The sequence below is a fragment of the Delphinapterus leucas genome, chromosome 2 (assembly GCF_059928025.1).
Source record: "Delphinapterus leucas isolate spDelLeu-1000000601 "Yukka" chromosome 2, BTC_Dleu_Yukka2, whole genome shotgun sequence".
NCBI classification, from domain to species: domain Eukaryota; kingdom Metazoa; phylum Chordata; class Mammalia; order Artiodactyla; family Monodontidae; genus Delphinapterus; species Delphinapterus leucas.
In genome coordinates, this window is record NC_143130.1 from 70,006,036 (window position 1) to 70,029,413 (window position 23,378).

At 43.0% G+C, this 23,378-nt stretch overlaps 1 long non-coding RNA gene across 2 annotated transcripts in view; it reads left to right on the forward strand.

The window, feature by feature from the left end:
• The window catches only part of LOC149750171 (uncharacterized), a 32,564-nt gene extending 9,188 nt beyond the window's left edge, over positions 1-23,376 (forward strand). For both annotated transcript variants that reach the window (XR_016392065.1, XR_016392066.1), the window contains 2 exons: positions 852-22,307; positions 22,425-23,376. This is a non-coding gene — a long non-coding RNA (uncharacterized LOC149750171). The remainder of the gene's footprint in view (positions 1-851; positions 22,308-22,424) is intronic.
• Positions 23,377-23,378: the final 2 nt, after the last annotated feature.

Here is a 23,378-nt window from a genome sequence, read left to right on the forward strand (position 1 = left end):
TATATCCACACTTATTGGTGAAAATATTTTTGAAAATCTTTAGTTTCTTGACCTTATTTGTGCCATGGGCCCCTTTGGCAGCCTGGTTAAGCTTACCAACCCCGTCTCAGAGTAATGTATTTGTATGCATACAATAAAATACATAGGATTATAAAGGAAATGAATTATATTAAAATATAAAAACAAAATGATGACAGAGTAATACATCTGCTCCTTTATAAATGCATTAATGAAAGATCTAGTACTACATGTAGGAGAGGCAGTCCACCAGGGGTCCTGGACATCCTTGCTGAGTTTACCCTTGTGATATTGAGCGGTTTCAGTAGGTAGTCACTTAGGCAACAGACTAGCTTATTTGCTGCTTACTCAAACAAGTGCTGGGCCCTCGGCTCTAAATTCTTCTTATGTAACATAATCTACTACATGTGCTCGAGTCACCTGGCCCTCCACATTGCCCGATGGGAATTGGAGCTCAGGGAAACAGCGTAAATATGCTGACACTCTAGCTACCCCTTTTGCTGTGAGGAATAACGTCTTACATTTGGGATCCAGGAGTTTTGTGTCTTCTGTCCTTATCCAGGAAACTGTGGCAAGCTGACTTGTTAGCTTGCAGGGAGGGCAAAATCTCAGCGCCTTCACAATTCTGACCCTATCGTTCATTTCAAAGTAGTGTTAGGCGTAAATGATATTTTGAGATGTATGCAACAGCTGTAATGCAGACTGAAAATACCTGTAATTTTTACTTGTGCAAAAGCCACTGTGGTTTGTTGTGCACATTCATAGTTGAAGGAAATGCTCACTTTCAGTTAAACGTTTCTGAAAATAAATGGCAGGTTTTTTTCTCATTCAAGTTCACAGATTTTAGGAGAACTCCTGGCTACTGCCACCTCCTCAAAAGAAGACCAGAAAAACCTGTTGATCAAGCAAAGTAAGTCTAAGTTAATTCAGTATTTACTGCAGAAAGGGAGAATAACACCTTGAAAGAGACTTGGTGTAGTTTCTAAGAAGGAGGATTTCAAGAAAGGGTGTTTATAGGATTTGGAGGCCTGGGCTCCAGTGGTTTAAGGTGGTTTTTCAAAGCAAGAAATTGATGGGGAGTGGGCGCAGTTTGTGACATTTAAGACAGTTTAAGATCCGTAAACACAGGAAAGCAGGGGTCTTGAAGCAAGTCTCGTTAAATAAACTTGGTCATACATGTGAGCTCTTTGTCTATGTGAGCAGTCTCTGGTCCTGAGAGTCACCTGTCCTGTCCCAGATGAGCAAACTATTTGCCCAGATAAATTAATTTCTTGAAACAAGCAATCTGTTTATCCTCCTGGACTAGAATTTCCTAGAGCAGTTGTGTCATGTTGACATAGGTGGTCTCAGTTCTTATTTAACAAGACCAAGTTCTTAGCTTGAAATCCCCTTTCTCACAAAAGTGGAAGCCTGCCTATTTTTACCTGTTTTTGCTCTGTCCTTTCCATACTGTGAGTTCACCGTGTGTGTGGGCTAAATGTTATACTCCTAGATGTGGGGTTCATTTGTTTTCTATATATGTTTACCCAAAAGACCCAGTAAAATACCTTTTTTAATATATGGGGGTATTTATTTGGTGAGGATTCCTTGTGCAGTACACTTTTCCATATATATGTAATACTTGAATAATTAAGGTGTTTGGTTTTTTTTGTAATACCCTTCTGTTGACCCTGATAGCTGTTGCTTTTTTTTTCCTTTTTGCATCAAAATTCCCAAAAAGAGCCATCTGTACTCATGGTTTCTGATTACCCTTTCATTGTCTTTTTTTTTTTAATGAGCTTCTTTATTTGGAAAATCACAAACATAAACAGAAGTAGAGAGAATTGTAGAGTACGAATCACCTGGATTCAATAATCATAAGCTCATAGTCAGTCATGGTTCATCCATACCCCATCCCACACACATTCCCATTGTATTATTTCAAAGCAAATCTCAGACATTTTATCATTTCATCAATAATTATTTTAGTATATATCTTTAAAAGATAATATTTTTTAACCTAACCATAATATCATAAATCTGAAAAATAGTACCATATTATCTAAAATATAATATTATAAAATAGCATAATACCATAATATCTTAAAATCAACAATTAATTCCTTAATATCATTAAATATCCAATCAGGGTTCACATTCCTAAATGTCTCATAAATGATAGCACATGTTTTTTCATTTGAATCAGGATCTAAATAAGACCCATATATTACATTTGGATGCTATGTACCTTAAATTTAATTTAGAGATTCCCTATCCCTCCCCCCCTTTTTTTTTCCTTCTTCTTTTTTAATTTATTTACTGAAGAAACTAGGTCACTTGTCCTGTAGAGTTTCCTACAGTCTGAATTTTGCTGATTGCATCCCCTTGATTTGTTGTTTAACATGTTCTTCTCATCCCTATATTTTCTGTAACTTGCTGGCAGTTAGACCTGGTGACTCAGTCAGATTCAGGTTTGAGTGTTTAGGCAAGAATAGTTGAGAGGTAGCACAGCGGTCTCCTATTACGAAGCATAGGATGGATGTCTACTCATCTTTCTCACTTTATCTCGGTCTCTCTTTGCAACCATTGATGATCATTGCCTACATCCATCATTTCCTTAGTGGTTGCATTATTTCTTCTTTATTTAATAATGAGAATACTTTTATAAAGAGAAACTTCCTCTTGTTAACTATTTAGCTATCCTGACATACAGTTTACATAGAAAAGGCAGGTCATACTTGATTCTTTCCTTTTGTTTTTATTTGTTTGTTTCAAAATAATGAATTGTTTCCCTAGCATCCTCCAAAAATGAACAATACAGATTGCTGGGGAAGTTTACTGTGTTACTACGAACTCATGGACTTAAACGTATTTCACATGTTTCTGTTCATTCTTATTGACGGAAATACCATTTTTAATCTAGCATATTGTCAAAGATCAAAAAGTTTGAAAACATACAGCACTGGGGTGGCTGTGTAAAATGGTTCAACATCTATGGACAGCAATTTGGCAATATTTAACAAATTATAAAATGCACATTTCCTTTGACCCAACAATTTTACTTTTAGGAATTTATCCTAGAAATAGACTTACAAGCATGCAAAGTGATGTATGTACAAAGGTATTAATTGCAGTCTTGTTTATTTTAGCAAAAACAATGGAAAGAGATATTTATACACACACATTTATAACAGCATTATGCACAATAGCCAAAAAGTGGAAGCAACCCAAATGCCCATGGCTGAATGAATGGATAAAATGTGGTATATACATACAATGGAATATTATTCAGTCTTAACAAGGAAAGAAATTCTAACATGACTGCAACATGGAGGTGTTGGTTGCACAGCAATGTAAACACTTGATGGTACTGAGCTGTACAATTAAAATGATTAATTAAGATGGTAAATTTTATATAAAGTAAATTAAAATTAAAACTAATTACTAACATGAATTTTACCATTGATCTTTCTATTGTGCAACGCCAATTTTAAATGCAACTATCATAGTATTTCACTCACACACGGAATCACACAATACAGAAATTACATAATTTGTGAGTTACGGTTTGTCCCCAGGGGTGCCTTGAGCTGTCCATAAGAGACAAACACAAGAAAGACGGAGGAAGGTCGTTAGGAGGAAAAAAGCCCTCCCAATCCTCCTCCAAGCTCGGAGCCAGAGTAGGGCGCGCTTCCGGAACACGCGGACACTATCTAGCTAGAGCGGTCCCCCAGGGTGCATCCCTCCTGCAGGGTTGCAGCGAGCGCAGGCCTGCGTGCTGCTGGGTCCGGCTCCTGCCAGCAGATGACCGCCCTAGCCTGGCGGAGTCTGGAGAGGTCAGGCCAGGTGTCTCTCCTGCCCCAGGGCCCCCTGCCCAAACCGGGGCAGACAGGCGACTCCCAACGGTACTGAGACCTCTGCGCCGGTGAAACTCTCTCCCCGGGATTGGGGTGGGCGAGAGACCCTGCGCAGCCAGCCCGGGGAAGGGATGGGCACCATCACACCCCTGACCCTTCCCATAGCCGCGCCCAGAACCCTGCCGGGGACGGAAGGGGGCAGCAGTCGCCGGGCAGGGCCAGGGACACCGGGAGGCGGGGGGAGGCGGGATGGTGCACGAGCCAAGGCTTCCAGCCCCTGGCGCATGCTCCATTGTTCTAGGCGACTTCCTTCTGAAACGCAAATTCAAAGATACAATTTAAGGATTTCGAGGCAGTGACAGCACTTCAGAACATGGGACCCCCTGTACGACTGCACCGGCCACACACCCATGCAGCCGGCCCTGCTAGGTAGGGATCGCAAGTCTTGGTGATAACATCTAGAGCTGTGCTGTCCAATAGAAATAAAATGTGAGCCCCACAGGTGAGTCACGTATGTAATTTGAAATGTTCTAGTGTCTAATTAAAAAGGTGAGATTAATTTTAATATATTTTATTTACCCTAACATATCCAAAAATATTATCATCTCAACATGTAATCAATATTAAAATCACTGAGACATTTTACTTTTTTTTTTTCATACTAAGACCTCAAAATCCAGTGTGTATTTTACACTTAGGTCACATCTCGTTCCAAGACCTCAATTGCCACATGGGGCTAGTGGCTGATCAAGTGGACAGGGCAGGTCTAGAGCATGAAAAAGGAAGTGGGTGGCTGGAGGACCGTTTGTGCTGTTGCCACTTGGTGGCATAACATTGGCTGCTAAAACAGAAATACCTACCAACATTTGTCAGTCACTTCCTGTGACTGGTGCAATTTGGCACCAGAATTCCTGTGAGTAATTTTGATGACTATTGTGAATATTGTGCTGCTATTTTAACACTGCTACTGATTTTTAAATATTCCTGTATGTAACAGTGTCATCCAGACATTCATTAAAGCAGTGGTTCTAATGCTAATGCTACAAAACCGCCCCTAATCAATAAACATTAGAAGGGGAAGTTAGATGTGTCAATTGCCAAGAGGGAAACCAAGTAACCAACGGTATGCTCCATGTTGTTAATTTAGAAATGAAACCTTGGGAAATACTGGAAAGTTCTGAAAAATAAAAATCAACATTTAAGCAGATACACTTCTTTTTATTTTTTTAAGCAGATACACTTTTAAGTTTTCAAAAATGGTTACATAAGGCAAAAAGAAAGGAAAAACAAAACATGACAACAGAGCTGCAAGATCCAGGTCAGAGTAATGTGCACCTGAGCTGCCCTGGTTGTGCATGTAAACACTCAGAACAAAAAGCCCTGTTTTACATTTTGCATGTGTTCCTACAGGGGAAATTGAGTGCTTACTAGAATACTGTCATTAGGTACAGTTTCATCTTCACCAGCCTTTCCCATTCAGGAGTCACTTTACTGGCGGACTAGCCTGCCATGTAGTGGTGAAAATAGGAAACTACAGGCCACTTTTTAAACATTTTATGCATAGTATTTGAAACATCAAAATAATAAATGCAATATAAAACAAACACCTGGAAGTGCACCATCCATCTTAAGAACTAGAACATTACCTATTAATGCATCCACCTGTATGCCTTTTTCCTATTCTATCCTGCCTCCTCATTAGAGATAATACTGGCTTGAATTTTATGTTGACCATTTTCTTGATTTTAAAAAATAGGTTGTTTTATCATTTGTATATGCATCCCTAAATGAAATATTGTTTAATTTACTCATTTTAGCTTTAGAAAAGTGCTGTCATGATTTTATGCAGTTTTCTGCAACTTGCCTTTTTCATACATTATATTTGACCATGTTGTGTGTGTAGCTGGAGTTGAGTCCCTGTGGGAATAGATAGCTATTTATTTATCCATTCTCCTATCAATGGACATTTGGTAGCCTCCAATTTTTTGCCATTTTTTAACAGTATGGCAATGAATATTCTTATGCATGTGCAAGAACTTCTTTATAACATATCTAGTTCAATTTTACAAAATACATATAGCCAAAGTGTCTTTCAAAGTTGTACCAATTTACACTCCATTTGTAGTATATAAAAGGTCCCAGTGATCTTCATCTCCATCAGCACTCAGTGTTACTAAATTTCTTAGTTGTTGCCAATGGAGTTGGAAAACCGGATCTTATTGTGGCATTGACTTGTATAATGTTTCCCTGGCCATCAATGAGGTCGAGTGTATTTTAATTTTTATTGGAGATTTGTTTCCTTTTTTGTAAAGTGCCTATTCATATCTTTTGCCCATTTTTAACTGGCTTATCTCTTTGTAATTTTAAGATTAAGATCTTAATCTAGGGAGATATATATCAGTTTCTGTATTTAGCAACCTTGGTAAGCTCTCTCATTAATTCTAATAATTTGTCTGTAGATTCTTTTGGGGTTTTCTACATAAACAATTATATTAGCTACAAATAATGACAGTATTGTTTCCTTCTCTCTCCTTATATCTGTCTTATCCTTGCCTTGTGGAGCAGAAGAGGTGATGGCAGACTCCTTTGCCTCGTTCTGCTCTTAAAGGAACAATGCTTTCAACGATTCATCATTAAGAATGATGATTACTGTAGGCTTTTTTAAAAATGATTACCTCTTAATGTTAGGATTTTTTTTATTCCTGCTTTACTAAGAGTTTTTACCAAGAATGAATGTTGACTTTTACTGACTGCCTTTACTAGATCTATTTAGATAATCATACAACTTCTCCTTAAACCCATTAATGCAATGAATTAAAGTCATGGGCTTTTATGTTAAATGATCCAAATATTCTAGGGATAAATCCAGCTTAGTCATGATGAATAGCCTTTAATATATGCTGTTGGATTTGATTTGCTAGTATTTTGTTTATAGTATTTCCATCTAATATGTTCATGAGGGATTCTGGTCTGTTATTTTCTTTCTCATACATTTTCATACTTGACTGATTTTATTTCAAGGTTATACTAACCTCATATGAGTTGAGGAGCATTGCTTCTTTGGATAGTCTTTGTTCGTGTGAAATTAGAATCATTTGTTCCATGAAAATCTGCTAGGAATTGCCTGAAAACCAGCAAGGCTTGACTTTTTTTTAAGCCACTGATTCAATTTCTTTAATACTGTTGGGAACTCAAGCTTTCTTGTTACAGCTTCGATAAGTTATATGTTTCTAGAAATGTTTCCCTTTCTAATAAGTTTTTTAATTCATTGATTAATTCATTTTTTATTCTTTATGGCATGCTCATCTTATCTTTTTAATCTCTTCTGTATTTTCAGCTTTCTTCTGTTCTCCATTCCTATTATTGCTTGTTTATGCATGCTACCTACTACCCTCTTATTTAATGAATCTTACCAAAAGTTTGTCTGTTTTATCTGGCCTGGGCTTGTTCATCTCTATTGTATATTCATTTCATTTCGTTAATTTTTGCTCTTATCTTTATATCTTTTCTTAAACTTTCTTAAACTTTCTTTGTGTTTATTCTACTGGGGTTATTTTTCCTCTTAGAGCGAAAGCTAGCTCATTAATTTTCAGCCTTTTTTCTTTTTTAATGTAAGCATCTAAAGCTATAAATTTCCCTGTAATTACCATTTTTGCTGCATCCACCAGTTTTGATATGTACAATTTTCATCACATATCATATAGTTGTTTCTATACAACTTTCAATTTCTATTATGATATCTTACTTGACTCCTAAATTATACAGAAATGTACTTTCTGGGACTTCCCTGGTGGCGCAGTGGTTAAGAATCCGCCTGCCAACGCAGGGCACACGGGCTCGATCCCTAGTCCGGGAAGATCCCACATGCTGCGGAGCAACTAAGCCTGGGTGCCACAACTCCTGAAGCCCGCGGGCTCTAGGGCCCGCGTGCCACAACTACTGAAGCCCGCGCACCTAGAGCCCATGCTCCGCAACAAGAGAAGCCACTGCAATGAGAAGCCTGCACACCGCAATGAAGAGTAGCCCCTGCTCGCCGCAACTAGAGAAAGCCCGCACATAGCAACAAAAACCCAGTGCAGCCAAAAGTTAATTAATTAATTAATTTTTAAAAAAGAAATGTACTTTCTAATTTTCAAAACTCAGGAGGAGGTGTCATTTATCTTTCTGTTAAAGACTTAATTTAATTGCATAAGTTATAACTATGATCGTAGGTCATAAAATGTGATTTATGTGAATCAGATTCTTTGAAATTTGTTGAAACTGGCTATAAGGCCTTTTATATGGTCAACTTTTGGAAGTGCTCCATGTGCATTTGGAAAGAATGTCTATTCCTTGATTGTTGGATATAGAGTGACTTATAAATATCCACTAAATCAAGCTGGTTAATTGTGTTATTCAAATCTTTTTTGACCCATTAATAATTGAGATCATTGTATTGAAATCTCCCACTATGTTAGTGGGTTATCAATTTCTTTTTTTTTTTAATATTTATTTATGTATTTAGTTTTGGCTGTGTTGGGTCTTTTTCTTTTCTTTTTTTTGGTTGCACCAGGTCTTAGTTGTGGCCAGTGGGCTCCTTAGTTGTGGGAGGCAGGCTCCTTAGTTGCAGCACGTGAGCTCCTTAGTTGTGGCATGCAAACTCTTAGTTGCGGCACGCATGTGGGATCTAGTTCCCTGAGCAGGGATCAAACCCGGGCCCCCTGCATTGGGAGTGCAGAGTCTTAACCGCACTTAACCACTGCACCACCAGGGGAGTCCTTGCATTGGGTCTTAGTCGCAGCACGCGGGATCTTTTCTTTTCATTGCAGCATGTGGGCTCTTCATTGCGGTGTGTGGGCTTCTCTCTAGTTGTGGGTGCGGGCTCCAGGTCGTGTGGGCTTAGTAGTTGTGGTGTGTGGGCTCTCTAGTTGTGATGCATGGGCTCAGTGGCTGCGGTGCACGTGCTCCAGAACACGTGGGCTCTGTAGTTATGACGCACGGGCTCCAGAGTGTGTGGGCTCTGTAGTTGCGGCACACAGGCTTAGTTACCCCGTGGCATGTGGGATCTTAGTTCCCCAACCAGGGATCAGACATGCATCCCATGCATTGGAAGGCAGATTCTTAACCACTGGACCACCAGGGAAGTCCCAGATTAGTCAATTTCTATCCATAGTTCTATACATTTCATTTTATGTATTTGGATACTATTTTAGTAGGTGCCCACAACTTTTGGACTATTATATCTGGTGGATCAAACCTTTTATCATGAAAATGATGAAAGGCCCTAATAATACATTTTGCCTTATAGTCTATTTTGTCTAATACCAATATATTGCACCAGCTTTCTTTTAATTAGCATTTTACTTTTGTTCATCACTTTACTTTCATCTTTTCTGTGTCCTTTTATTTTAGGTTTGTCTAGTTTTTAGGGGCTTTTTTTAAATCTAGGTCTGAGAATCTGTCTTTTGTTTATCCCATTTATACTTATTGTGATTACTGATAATATTTCTACATCTTAATTTTTATTTTCTATTTGTTCTCTTTTCTAAACTTCTTTCAACTTTTTTTTTTTCTAAACTGACTTTTTTTTTTTGCGGTACGCGGGCCTCTCACTGTTGTGGCCTCTCCCGTTGCGGAGCACAGGCTCCGGATGTGCAGGCTCAGCGGCCATGGCTCACAGGCCCAGCCGCTCCGTGGCACGTGGGATCTTCCCGGACCGGGTCACGAACCCGTGTCCCCTGCATCGGCAGGCGGACTCTCAACCACTGCGCCACCAGGGAAGCCCTAAACTGACTTTTTGTTTTTGTTTTCTTACTCTATTTTCTGCTCTACTGGTGTGGAAGTTATACTTTCTGTGTTTTTAGTAATTACCCTTGAAATTTTACCAGGCACATTTAACAAAGTCTAAAGTCAACAGTACTTGAACCTTCTCAAGAAGAACTCAGGACACTCTACCTCCTCTCACCAGCCTCACTCTCCTTCCCCCACCTATAAATTATTATTGTCCAGTATTTGTGCCTGTCATTTTTCAACCCCACATATTACATGCCATCACCATCTTTCATTACTTGTTTTTTGCAGACAGTGTGTTTGGAATTATCTACATATTTACTGATTTCTTTGCTCACCATTTCTTCTTGCATTCCAGACCTTCCTTCTGGGCTCATTTTCCTTCTTCCTGAAGTGCATCTTCTAGAAGTTGTTTTAGTGAAGGTCTGTTAGTGGTAAAATCTGTGTTTTTTTTCTAAAAATGTCCCTATTTTACCTTCATGTTTCTATCTTACACTTATTCTTGAAAGATAGTTTTGCTGGGTACACACTTCTGGGTTAACAGTTATTTTCTCTCAGTACTTGGAAGATATTTTTCTATCTTTTAGATTCACTGTTGTGGGGACTATATTCAATATCCTGTGATAAACCATAATGGAAAAGAATATATAAAAAAAGAATGTATAGATTCACTGTTGCTGTCACTGTCCAATTGTTTCTCTGTAGACAATCTTTCTTTTCTCTCTAGCTGCTTTTAACATTTTTGCCTTTAGTGCTCTGTGGTTTCCCTACAATATGTCCAGGTGTATGTCTTTTTTAACCTGCTTGATGCATGTTCTGTTTCTCCTATCCATAGGTTGGTGTCTTTTATCAGATCTGGAAATTTTTAGCTGTTAGCTTTTCAAATATTGCTTCTCCTTTATTCTCTCTATTCTCTGCTTCTGGGATTCCGACTGGATATTTTTTACACCTCATTCCATCTTCCCTTCTCTTAACCTCTCAGTCATATTTCTCATCTCCTTGACTCCCTGTGCCTCATTCTGGGTAGTTTTCTCAGCTCAATCTCCTGTTCACTAATTCCCTATCCAGCTGTGTTTAATTAATCTGTTGTTTAGCCTGTCCATTGAGGGTTTTTTTTAATAAATTTATTTATTTTATTTATTTATTTTTCTGTGTTGGGTCTTCATTGCTGCCCGCGGGCTTTCTCTAGTTGAAGCAAGTGGGGGCTACTCTTTTTTTTTTTCTTTTTTTGGCTGTGTTGAGTCTTTGTTGCTGCGTGCGGCCTTTTTCTAGTTGCGTCAAACCGGGGCTACTCTTCGTTGTGATGCGTGGGCTTCTCATTGCAGAGGCTTCTCTTCGTTTCAGAGCATGGGCTCTAGGCATGCGGGCTTCAGTAGTTGTGGCGTGTGGGCTCAGTAGTTGTGGCACACGGGCTTAGTTGCTCTGCAGCATGTGGGATCTTCCCGGACTGGGGCACGAACCCGTGTCCACTGCATCGGCAGGCGGACTCTCAACCACTGCGCCACCAGGGAAGCCCTGTTTTGTCTTTTTTTAATTTAATTTAATTATTTAATTTTTTATACAGCAGGTTCTTATTCATTACGTATTTTGTACATATTAGTGTATACATGTCAATCCCAATCTCCCAATTCATCACACCCCCACCCCACCCCACCGCCACTTTCCCCCCTTGGTGTCCGTATGTTTGTCCTCTACACTGTGTCTCTATTTCTGCCTTGCAAACCAGTTCATCTGTACCATTTTTCTAGATTCCACATATATGCATTAATATACGATATTTGTTTTTCTCTTTCTGACTTACTTCACTCTGTATGCCAGTCTCTAGGTCCATCCACGTCTCTACAAATGACCCAATTTCGTTCCTTTTTATGGCTGAGTAATATTCCATTGTGTATATGTGCCACATCTTCTTTATCCATTCATCTGTAGATGGACAGTTTGGTTGCTTCCATGACCTGGCTACTGTAAATAGTCATGTACTTTTTGTGTGTGGATGTATATTTTCTTTTCTCTTGGTCATATACCTGTATATCTAGGTTATGTGATAACTCAGTATTTAACAGTTTGAGGAATTGCCAGAAGGTTTTCCAAAGGGGATGCACCATTTTACAATCCCACTAGCAATGTATAAGGGTTCCAATTTCTCCACATCTTCCCCAACACTTGTTATTGTTTGTCTTTTTGATCCCTTGCTTATTCCTGTGATCCCATCTTTTATTTCTTTAAACATTTTGTATCTAGTTATTTTACATTTTCTTCTATCTGATAATTGCAATAACTGAAAACCATAGGGATCTAAATGTGTTAACATTTTGTCTTCTCTTCATGGTAGCTCATTTCCTTTTGTATTTGATGATATATTTCTGTGAAAATATAAGGTAGGGTTTTTCTTGTGTTCATTGCTATATCCCCATCATCTAGAACAGTGACTGATATGTAACAGGTGCTCAACAAATTGTTGTTGAATGAACAAATGAGTCCTAAGGACCTAAGCAGGAAAGGAAACCCCAGAGAAGATGTGCATTTGCTTCTGCTTAGTGCCAAGATGCCTATAGACCTACGGCTATGTTAGCCTCTATCAGTCACAGTCTCCTTGGGGAAAACAGAAGCCATACACTCTATGTATTCCAAGTGTATCCACCTGTGTCCAATCAGGAAACAAACCACACAGTGATTTATTTTTTTTGTTTTTGTTTTTGTTGTTTTTGTTTTTGCGGTACGCGGGCCTCTCACTGTTGTGGCCACTCCCGTTGCGGAGCACAGGCTCCGGATGCGCAGGCTCAGCAGCCATGGCTCACGGGTTCAGCCGCTCCACGGCATGTGGGATCTTCCCGGACCGGGGCACAAACCCGTGTCCCCTGCATTGGCAGGCGGACTCTCAACCACTGCACCACCAGGGAAGCCCAGTCCAGCTTTTATAAAGAGCCCAAAGCAGTTGGTATTTTTCTCACAATGCTTTTCTAAACATTAATAAAAGCATTTCTAATTAAATGTTCACTGTTTACTGTTTCTAGCATATTAGTTTTAAATCATATTAAAGACATAGTAAAGTTTTTCGTGTTTCATAAAAAATTTTGCAGTGGAAGAGGGCCCCTTGTGTAATTAATGTCTACAGTGACTCCATGCCTGTTTCATAAGGACTGAGCATGGCTTTACTAACAAGTTATTATAAGGATTTGTTTATAATACCTTTACTTGTAAGACATTTTCATCATTTAATTTATGTCAAATCAGGAACAAACTCCCAACTCAAACAATATTCTTATGGGGAAGACAGAGTTTTATGCAATGGTCAATTCAAGAATGCCCTGGGGAAAAAACTAGCTTGTCTCGTTTCGGGTATTTTAGCCTTGTCCTCCACCCCACCCCAAACCCGGCTACCTCACATGTTTCCCCAGGGAAGGGACTGCAGAGCAGGAAGACCTGGGAGCCCATCCTGCTTCTGCTGGGTAACCTTGGCCTCACATCTCCAAGTTTCCGTTTAGTCATCTGTCAGGGAGCAATGACAATAACACGGAGTGGGTGGGCAAGGACAGTAAGGCTACAAGAAACACTGGTTCCCTGTGTGCTCTCCTGGTGCAGCTCAACAAATGCTTATTGACTGACTAGGTAACTGGGAACTGGCTCTGGCTAGCTGTCCAACTAGGAAAAGGGATCCCGCTTTGCCTGCTGGGTCTATTCAGAGTTATGACTTGCCCATTGTTCGATGGGGGATCCTGTAGCCAAACAAATGAATAGTTAATTTAAAGTCAGGCAGCGAGGGCTTTTGGCTTGGGGTGGAAACTTAATTCCCAGATAATACATACATTATGTATAGACTGCCTATACCTGCCTCTGCGCTTGGCACTCAGGCCAGAGCCCTGCACAGGAAAGGCAGGGGAGGATGAGACATAGGATGGTGGTGAATGACCCAGTTTAGAACTCCCCGCTCACATCACAGGGGTGAGGAATCTCCAGGCCTCGGGAGTGAAATGTACAACTTGATTTGTCAGCAGGGTGATACTGCCATGGTTACCTCTGCTGTCATTCAGAAGGTAATCTTTTTTGCAAGGCAGGGCATCTAACGTTTTTAAGATTAAAGATCACTTGAAATGGTATTGCTCCTTTGGAAAATAGTGTGCAGTTTCTTATAAAGTTAAATGTATAGTTACCATAGAAGCCAACAATCCCATTCCTAGGTGTTTACCTGAGAGAAATAAGACATCTGTCCACACAAAGACTTGTACATGAATGTTCCTAGCAACTTCATCAAACTGGAAACAACTCAGGTATCCTTCAAATGGATTAACAAACTGTGGTACATCCAGACAATAGAATTCTACTCGGTAATAAAAAGAACTGAACTCTTGAAATGTACAAAAATGCGAATGAATCTCAAAGGCATCATACTAAGTGGAAAAATCCAGATGGAAAAAGCTAGATTATTCCATTTATATGAAATTTAAGAAAAGACAAAACTATAATGACATAAAGAAAATCAGTGGTTGTCAAGGGTTGACGATGGTAGAAGGGAGGGACTGCAAAGGGACAGGAGGGAATTTTTGGAAGTGATGGAATTATTCTGTATCATGACTGTGGTGGTGGTTACAAGAGAATATACATTTGTCAAAATTCATTGACTTATACTTAAAATTAAAGAATTTTATTGTGTGTAAGTTATACCGCAATATAGCTAATTTTTTTAAAACTGTGACTTAAAGATATCATGTTTATCTCTCAATTAAACCTGAAACTAGCAAAGTTTACTTAAGTTTGATCTTAGACTCATTTTCCAGGCAGGTCAATGGGCCTCAGAAAAATTCCTAAGGACTCACTTCTGAGCTGGTGGTGGGAAAGGCTGATACAGGCTTCTAAAGCCAGAAGTTATGTGATGTTTTCTGCTTTGGGAGCCCATGGGCTCAAAGCCCAGAAAGGAATTCAGGGGCACCCTTACAATGTGGAGCAGAATACAGACTACCTGGTGGGATTCAAGGGGATCCAGAAAGTTCTCCTTCAGATGGCCCCCACGTTGGTGCTAAACTTCTGGTGCTTCCTCTGGATTCAGCATTTGCCTTCCCCAAGCTTCCTACCCAGGAAAACACATTCTTGCCACCCGGACAATGACCATGAGTTTTCAGGCTTCTACCACCTTCTTAGAGCTTCCCAATAACCTTGGAAGGGGGCTGTTATGATCATCCTGATCTTGGGTGGCTGTGTGGTGGCTGCAGTGTGTGGCACCTTGAAGCAAGATCTCAGTTCCCTGGCCAGGGATTGAACCCAGGCTATAGCAGTGAAAGCACTGAATCCTAACCATTAGACCACCAGGGGTTAGTGGAGCAGGACCCTGGCTCTTGTCTGCTTTGAAGAAAGAATTCATCAAAGAGATGAAAAGTAGCGAGGCAAGTAAAGGGTTTATTAGGAGAGAAGATAAGTTCAGAGAAAGCATGGGTGGGCTGAGATAGAGAGAGAGAACCACGCTTTTGGGGTGGTTTAAATCACTTATATGGGGGCAGTTCTTCCAGGTTTCCTCTGGCCAGTCCTCTTGCTTTGTCTGTCTTTGAGTCCATGTTTGGTCTGGCTCAGGGCCCTCCCCTCTGTGCGAGCGCATCTTTTACTCAAGATGGATTCCAGCACGAGGGTCTCTAGGAGGTTAGCAGAACATATTATAGTCCAGTGCCCCCTCCCCTGAGGATCTTTTCTGTCCATGGGTAGCTTGAGGGGGTCTCCTTGAACTCAAGAATGAGAAATGTGTGACCTCCTTAGCTTTTATCTAAGCAGGGCTTAGCCCCTATTTGTTTTTGTCATTCCCACCATCTTGAAGTGTCCACAGGAGACAAAGTCCAGCTGCTTATCATGTTCCTGTTATTATCTTTATTTTCAAAGTGTAAACAGGAGGCTAGTTGTAAATGTCTAACCTGGGGCCCATCTATCTCCTACCTCAATCCCATTTTACAGGTAAAGAAACCAAGAGCAGAGAGCTTGGGTGGCTTTTCCCAGAGCACACAGCCCTGAGTCAACCTCAGTGGGGCCAGAGCCTATCTAAGGCTTATCTTTTCAAAGCCCTCTCTTTCTGCAGCATGGCTGTCCACTCACATGAATGACTTTTCTACTTTTTAAAGATCAGACCTATGAAGATGCCTCTGGGAAAAGCCTCGATTTTCTAACACTAACAGCTCTGGGTCTCTTGAATAGATGATGAATTTTAAAGTCCAGTCACACAGAGTTCAGGCTTAACAATTCTTAAATAGTTTTTAAAAGCAGATATTACTCCTTGCTCGCCATGGCCATGGAGAAACCTTCCTCAAGTCTGCATGGCCTGTCTGGTCAGGCAGCTTGTGTGGTGGTTTCTGAAGAGTACAGGCCCCAGAGGCAGGCTGCCCAGTTCATTGATGGCCACAGCACTGACAGGAGAGGCTGTGGGATCTTGGGCGGGTGACTCAGCCTCTCTGTGCCTGAGTTTCCTCATCTGTAAGCGAGGCAAAATTTATTCCTACCCCTAAGGGCTATTGTGAGAATTAAATGAGGGCAGACACGTAAAGCACTGAGACCAGGGCCTAGCACATAGCAGTTGTACAATAAATGTTAGCTGTTAAGAGTGATAGAAAAGGGGGGACTTCCCTGGTGGTCCAGTGGTTAAGAATCCACCTTCCAATGCAGGGGACGCAGGTTCGATCCCTGGTCGGGGAACTAAGATGCCACATGCCGTGGGGCAACTAAGCCCGTGAGCCACAACTACTGAGCCTGCGTGCTCTAGAGCCCACGCACCACAGCTAGAGAGCCCACATGCTGCAACTACTGAACCCACACACTCTGGAGCCCATGTGCCACAACTAGAGAGCCTGCGTGCTGCAACTAAGACCCGATGCAGCCAAATAAATAAATTTTTTAATAAAAGTGAAAGAAAAGGACCCTGAATTCCTTTCTGGGCTTTGAACCCATGGACTCCCAAAGCAGGAAACACCACAAAAGTTCTGGTTTTAGAAGCTCACATCAGCCTTTTCCACCACAGGCTCAGGAGCAAGTGCTTAGAAATTCATTTGAAGCAGTAATTTTGAGGCCCACTGACCTTTTTTTAAAAATGAGTCTAAGATTAAACTTAAGTAAACCTCGCTAATGTTCACGTAAGAGCTAAGGATGTGGCATCAGGGCAGTGGCAGGCCCTGGGACCCTGTTAGCAGCAGATGGGAAGGAGAGGGGGCTAGCTGAGAACAATTCAGTGGGGGAGGCAGACTTCCAGACAAGGTTTATAACACATGTAGAAAAGAGTGATCCCTTCCATTAAGGCATGGGGAAATAGCACAGAATCTCCTATCTTAGGGCTTTTGTTGACGCCTAAGGTAGTGAACCGTCCCCTTCTTCCCTGGCCTATCTGGCCAGAGAGGGAGCAGCTGTGACTGTACAGCACCTGGCCTCGCTGACTGGCCCAGGGTGGGCACCTGCCTCAAGCTGAGCCAATCGTAATCGCTCCACGAGAACTTAGAATTGGGCCCAGAAGAGCCCAGGCTCATTCTGCTTAACTCCTGGGTGAAAGCGAGGTAAACTTGGAAGCTGTCAGCTGAGGCCATTTGCTGCCAATGCTCCCTAGGACACAGGGCAAGCCAGTTTCAGAGACAGAGAGAAGGATGGAACAGAAGCAGAGTTGGAGGGAGGTGGCTTTCGGGTTTCTCTAAGTCCAGGCCCTGGTTCTCATCTGTTCCCCAAGGGCCAGCTGCACCCTCGTACTTAGATTCCTTTAAAATCGCTTTTTGCCATTAACCTGGCCCCAGCTGTTTCTAGCAGTCACAACCACAAGACTCTTTTTTTTAAAAAAAAATATTTATTTATTTATTTTTGGTTGCATTGCATTTTCGTTGCTGCACACGGGCTTTCTCTAGTGGCAGTGGGCGGGGGCTACTCTTCGTGCGGTGCGTGGGCTTCTCATTGCGGTGGCTTCTCTTGTTGCAGAGCACGGGCTCTAGAGCACGGGCTCAGTAGTTGTGGCTCATAGGCTCTAGAGCGCAGGCTCAGTAGTTGTGGCACGCAGGCTCAGTAGTTGTGGCTCGTGGGCTCTAGAGTGCAGGCTCAGTAGTTGTGGCGCATGGGCTTAGTTGCTCCGCAGCATGTGGGATCTTCCTGAACCAGGGCTCCAACCCATGTCCCCTGCATTGGCAAGCTGATTCTTAACCACTGCGCCACCAGGGGAGCCCCCACAAGACTCTTAATGAAAGCAATTTGAGGCAAACACCTCTTTCTGTTTCTTTCCCCCAAGTGTGGTCACCCTCCAAGCTTCCTTAAGGATGACCTCAGCCTGGAGGAGGGTGTCCTACAGGCAACACCAGCTGATAGGGCAAGCCATTCTCCATCTCCTTCTATGGTCCCTCCCTCTTCCCCTAGGCCTATCCTCTCTTCTCTGAGGTCTGACCACGTGTAACCCCTGTTTCCCACAAGCAGAGGTCCCTAAATCAGGCCTTTCCTGACTGCCTTTCTCCCAGCATAACTGCCCCTTCCCTGTCCCATTTCTTCTTTGTCTGCCCTCCTTAGTCCCAGCTTCTGAGTTCAGAGGGCTGTGTGTCATGCCTCCCAGGTGGTGGCTACAGCCTAACAGGGACTTCAAAGCCTTCCAGAGAGATTATGGATATTAGCTGAACCTATTGTAATCATTTCATAATATACGTAAATCAAACCATGATGCCGTATGCCTTAAACTCGTGCAGTGACGTATGACCGTTATTTCTCAACAAAACTGCGGGCGTTGGGGGGGGAAGCCTTCCTGGGGCAGACCAGCGTGGGAAGATGTCTTGGGAAAAGAAAAATTTTCAAAAGTTCTTATGTAAACTTGATAGAAAGATGAGGATTCGTCTCACCAGATTAGGAGTGAGGAGATTGGAGTCTAGCCCTGGCTTTGCTTCTAACTCACTGTGTGACTTCAGGCTTCAGTTTCCTCAGCAGCGGAATGGCAGAGTTGAATGAGATCAAAGGCTTTTGGGAGCCTTATAAGGAGGCCTTGGTCATCGCCTTGGAAACGGTAGGGGGGAAAGAGAGATGGTACCTGGGCCCCTGTTTCTCTTCACTCAGAGCGGCCCCACTTGTATCTGTTTTATACACGGAGCCTCCTTCTCAGATGTTACCATATCCCAGGTTTCCAAAGAAGCAGATCTTGAGGCAGAAGTGTATGTGCTAACACTTTATGATGGAGTACGATGCTAGGGAAGCTGAGGTGAGAGAGAGAAAAGGAGGGAGAGGGCACAGAGGACTTTGCTGAGCTGGCTGCTATACACCTCCCCTGATGCTAAATCTTGTGGGACCTTCTTTAATGAGGCTGTATGAAGCTTAGGACAGTCCACCCAGAAAGAGGAAGAGAAAGGAATTTATCTGCCAATCCCTGTCTCTTACTGGTCAAAGGTTCACCCCATGGAGTGTCTGACACTCCTGCACTCTCAGGCCAGAAATTTGGGGGATCGGGGTGTGCCATTGGCTTGTGCTGGTGAAACAAGTGGCAAGACCTGGAAGACAGGTGTAGCTGAGAGGATCTTAGGTGGGCATTAAAAAGGAGCTCATACAGCTCTAGTTGGAAGAGTGAGAACTTCTGCTAAAATAAAAGTTGAGGGCTTCCCTGGTGGTGCAGTGGTTGAGAGTCCGCCTGCCGATGCAGGGGTCACGGGTTCGTGCCCCGGCCTGGGAAGATCCCACATGCCGCGGAGCGGCTGGGCCCGTGAGCCATGGCCGCTGAGCCTGCGCATCCGGAGCCTGTGCTCCGCAACGGGAGAGGCCACAACAGTGAGAGGCCCGCGTACCGGAAAAATAAATAAATAAAAATAAATAAAATAAAATAAAAGTTGAAACCACTGATCTGTGTAATCCCAAAGGACCTTCCCAGCTGCAGACCTTGATGCTGTTCACTGAAATTGTAGCTGAGACCATTTGCCTTTCTTGTGGGCAGGAACCATGTCCCCAGAGAGTTGGAAGCAAGATTCCTGGAAATGTGTATCCCTCAGTGCCCAAGAGTTGGTGCCAACTTTGCTCTATCCCCCACCCCTGGCCCTGCTCCCCTCAATTTCCATGCAATTTGAGAGCTAACACAGATCGTATTTTTAAAGAGTTCTGATGGGACAGGAAAGAGGGGGTGCTGATAATCCCACCAGGCTGAGGGAGTTTTCATCTTGTTCATTCCGAAAGTCCCAGCCTCCCTGCCAGCCTGGACTCCCCTCCACTCAGGAGCAGCTGTCGGCTCCAAACAGGAGGCAGATTTGATGGTATTTAAGGGATTGGAGGATTAAGTGAGCCAGAGAGGCCCCCACTGCACAGCCTCATCCTCTAATGGCTGGAAGCCCACTCCTGGGTATTATTAAATCGATGATTACATCACAGGTACGGCATACCCCTACCTTTGGAGCCCAGCAGGCTTGCAAAGCCAGCAGAGAATGAGAGATTAGGGTCAGAGTGGGAAGCCTCAATCCTTCTTCTCTGGCGTATGCATAGATCAATCTGTAGATGGAAGATCAGACTCACCAAAATTAAATCTGGGATCCAGTCTGAGTGTTGTCATTGGCTGACCTTGGGTACACTACTTCAGCTCAGGACATTGGCTTTCCCTGATGCAAAACAGGAACATCCCCTGCTTGCTGAAAGCAAACGTGCCCTTCAGTGGGGCTGGGGTGGGCATTGGGGGTGTGACCTGTGGGCTGCTGGAGCCCAGGATGACCCTGATGGAAAATGGTCCTGATGCAGGCACCAGCCACAGTCAAGATGGGACATACAGGCTCTGATCAAAAGGAGAAGGAATAAACCCAATAAAAGTCTCTCAAGAGAAAAAACAGGAAAGAAAATAGAATGGAAGTAGGCATAGCTCAAACCCCTCACATCATGGAGGGAAACCTCAGGTCCAAGGACAGACTGTTGTAAATAACAAACCCACCAGTGCCAGGCTCTGTGCTAAGCACTTCACGTGCATGATTTCACTGAATCATCACAACCCCAATGCAGTAGATGCAACAAGCTTCTCCCTGTTACAGATGAGCAAAGTGAGGCTGAGAGGGGTTGAGCAATTTACCCAAGTGTCACAGCTAGCTAGTATCAGGATTGAAATCCAGGCAGTCTGCCTTGCAGACCGTTCTCCGGCTTCTTTTTTTTTAAATTGAAGTATAGATGATTTTCAATGTTGTGTTAGTTTCTGGTGTACAGCAGAGTGATTTAGATATATATATATATATATATATATATAGGTATATATATATATTCCTTTCCATTATGGTTTATTACAGGTTGCTTATTCTTTTATATTTTATATTCTTTTCCATTATGGTTAATATAGTTCCCTGTGCTATACAGTAGGACTCTGTTGTTTGTTCTCAGGCTTTGCCCATTGTTCTCTTCTCTCACAGGGAAGCTGTCTCCGCAGGTAGCCTCTAAGGTTCTAATTGTCATCTATATTCCTGTGACTCACAAGTCTGTCTGCCCAACTCCCAAGTCTGGCCTAAGTTTCAGATCCATGGGTCCATCAGCCTTCCTGACCCACCTCAAGCTTAATGTGTCCAAGGATGAATTCTCATTTAGCTCCAACCCGCTTCCCAAAGGGTACCTCCACCATCCACCCAGCTGCAGAAACTGGCCACTGCCTGAACTCTTCTCTCACCCCTGACATCCAAGTCACAGCCTTGGTACCTCCTACACAACTCTTGATGTCATCAATTCTCTCCTTTCCACTGTCACTGTAACCAGTCCAGGACCCTCACTAGAAGAACTGGGCCCCAGTCTCTAGTCCTGCCTCCTCTCATCCACCTCCCCGAACCCCCATGCTGTGGAGGAAAGGGTCTAAAATGCAAATATGTTGGTGCCACTCCCCTGCCCAACAGCCTTGTACTGCTTCCCATTTGTTCTCTGGATAAAGGCTCTCCTCCTTTGTGCTGGTTCCTTCCCCAGGTCAACTCCTGTTGCTCTCCCTCCCTGCCCTCTGCTGCTCTCACTGAACTTCTTTCTGTTCCTCCAAACATCAGGGTCTCTCTGGATGCCAAGCCCCCTGGCTGGCTGTCCCCTCTGACTGGAACACTCTTCCCCACTCCTCATGTGTTTGGTGGACTTCTGCTCAGACTTCATTGTCAGCTCAGAAGTCCAAAGTCACAGCTAGGATGTCCATCTGAAGCCAAGTCCCCCTAAACTGAATTCATGATTAATCTCTCTATCCAAAACTTTATTCCCTTTCTCGTCCCTTCTGACTTCAATCCTGTGCTAACTGAACACTAATCAGCCAGAGTCAGGTGACTAAAACTGTTGTTGTTAACATCATTAATGTACTAAAATTGCTACTATAGATATCATCATTAACATACAAACCCAGGTTGTTTCTCCAGGGCACGATGAGCTAACAGACCCCCCCAGCCATGGACCATCTGGTTGGAGAATCATAACCAGAGATATCCGGACTCCTGAAACAACAATTAACAAATGTCACAAGACAATGATTAATCCGAGCCTCTTTGTTCTTCCCCTTAAAAAAAAACCCTAACTCAAAGACTAAGTTGGAGTGGATCTGAGGCTTGTCTCCCACTCCCTTGCTTGGCACCCTGCAATAAACGCTGTACTTTCCTTCACCAAGTGGACAAAAAAAAAAAAAGTTGTCCACCATCAAGCCATCAGCCACTGCAGCTGCCCCCACTGTGCACCCTGAGGGGAATTCAGGATGGAGAAAAACAGGATTCTGGCCCTAGATAGCTAAGATGCAGATCAAAGGTCAGTAAGCCCAGACTCTTGCATCTTCCCATACACTAAAATCATTAACTTGAGATGTCTGGTTTTTGTGATTAGCGGTAATCTTTTGACGTTCGACTACATTTTTTTTTTTCTCAGCAAAAACTCCTGTGTATCCTGGCTCCTCCCTTACCTCTTTGGAACAGTTCCTCAAAGCTATCTGAGCTATCTGGCCTACAGTTCTCAGTAATGTCCCCGAATAAAACATAATTCTCAACTTTTAGGTTGTGCATTTTTTTTCAGCGGACAACCACAACTCATTGTCAGTAAATTGGCTTTGCTCCACGTTTGCAAACGGAGTTCAGTTTCCTAAGGCCTCCTCCAGAAGCCTTGTCTGACCCCACCCCCTCCAAGTTTCCACCGTCACAATACTCAGTACCTTCCCCAGCACACCACTTACCAATCCGCACCCCGAACACCCCATGTAAGCCTACTAGGGTAGGGCTCATCCATTCTCATATGGGATGGGGCGCTGCTCAGGAGTTAATACATGTTTGAATGGAAGAGAAGGGAAGTAACTTTTACAAAACCACAGAGTCCAAGAAAGTGACAAAGCCGGAAATGGATTCTGCATCACCCTCCTCCCCAACCTGGAAAGAATTCGCTCTTCTTTGCGTCCTACCCTCCTATCCCACCGATTTTTGATTCCCAGCGTCAAGGGCCGTAGAGTTGACATTTTAAGGAGTGCTATCTTCCATCTGAGGAAGGAAAGTGCATAACACAGTGGGGAAGGGCATTGAACCCGTCCCCCCAAGCCTTCCCGTCCCCAAGGACAAGGGAAATCCAGTCTCGTCTCCTTCCCAGGGGAGCATTTGGGTCGAATTAGTCTTTCCCCACGTCCCTAGCCCACCCTAGACTAATATCTAATATGCGGGTCTCGGGCAGCCTAGGCAAAGCTTCCCGCCACCGGCCACGCAGGGGACCCCAGCAGATCCCAGCCCCATTAGGCTACACGTTGTGCCCTCCTGCATCGTTCCCCACCCACTGCCTGGGACGCCACAGTCATCGGGCCCCTCCTTCCCCGCGCGGAGCCGGCCCCGCCTCCCGCGCTCC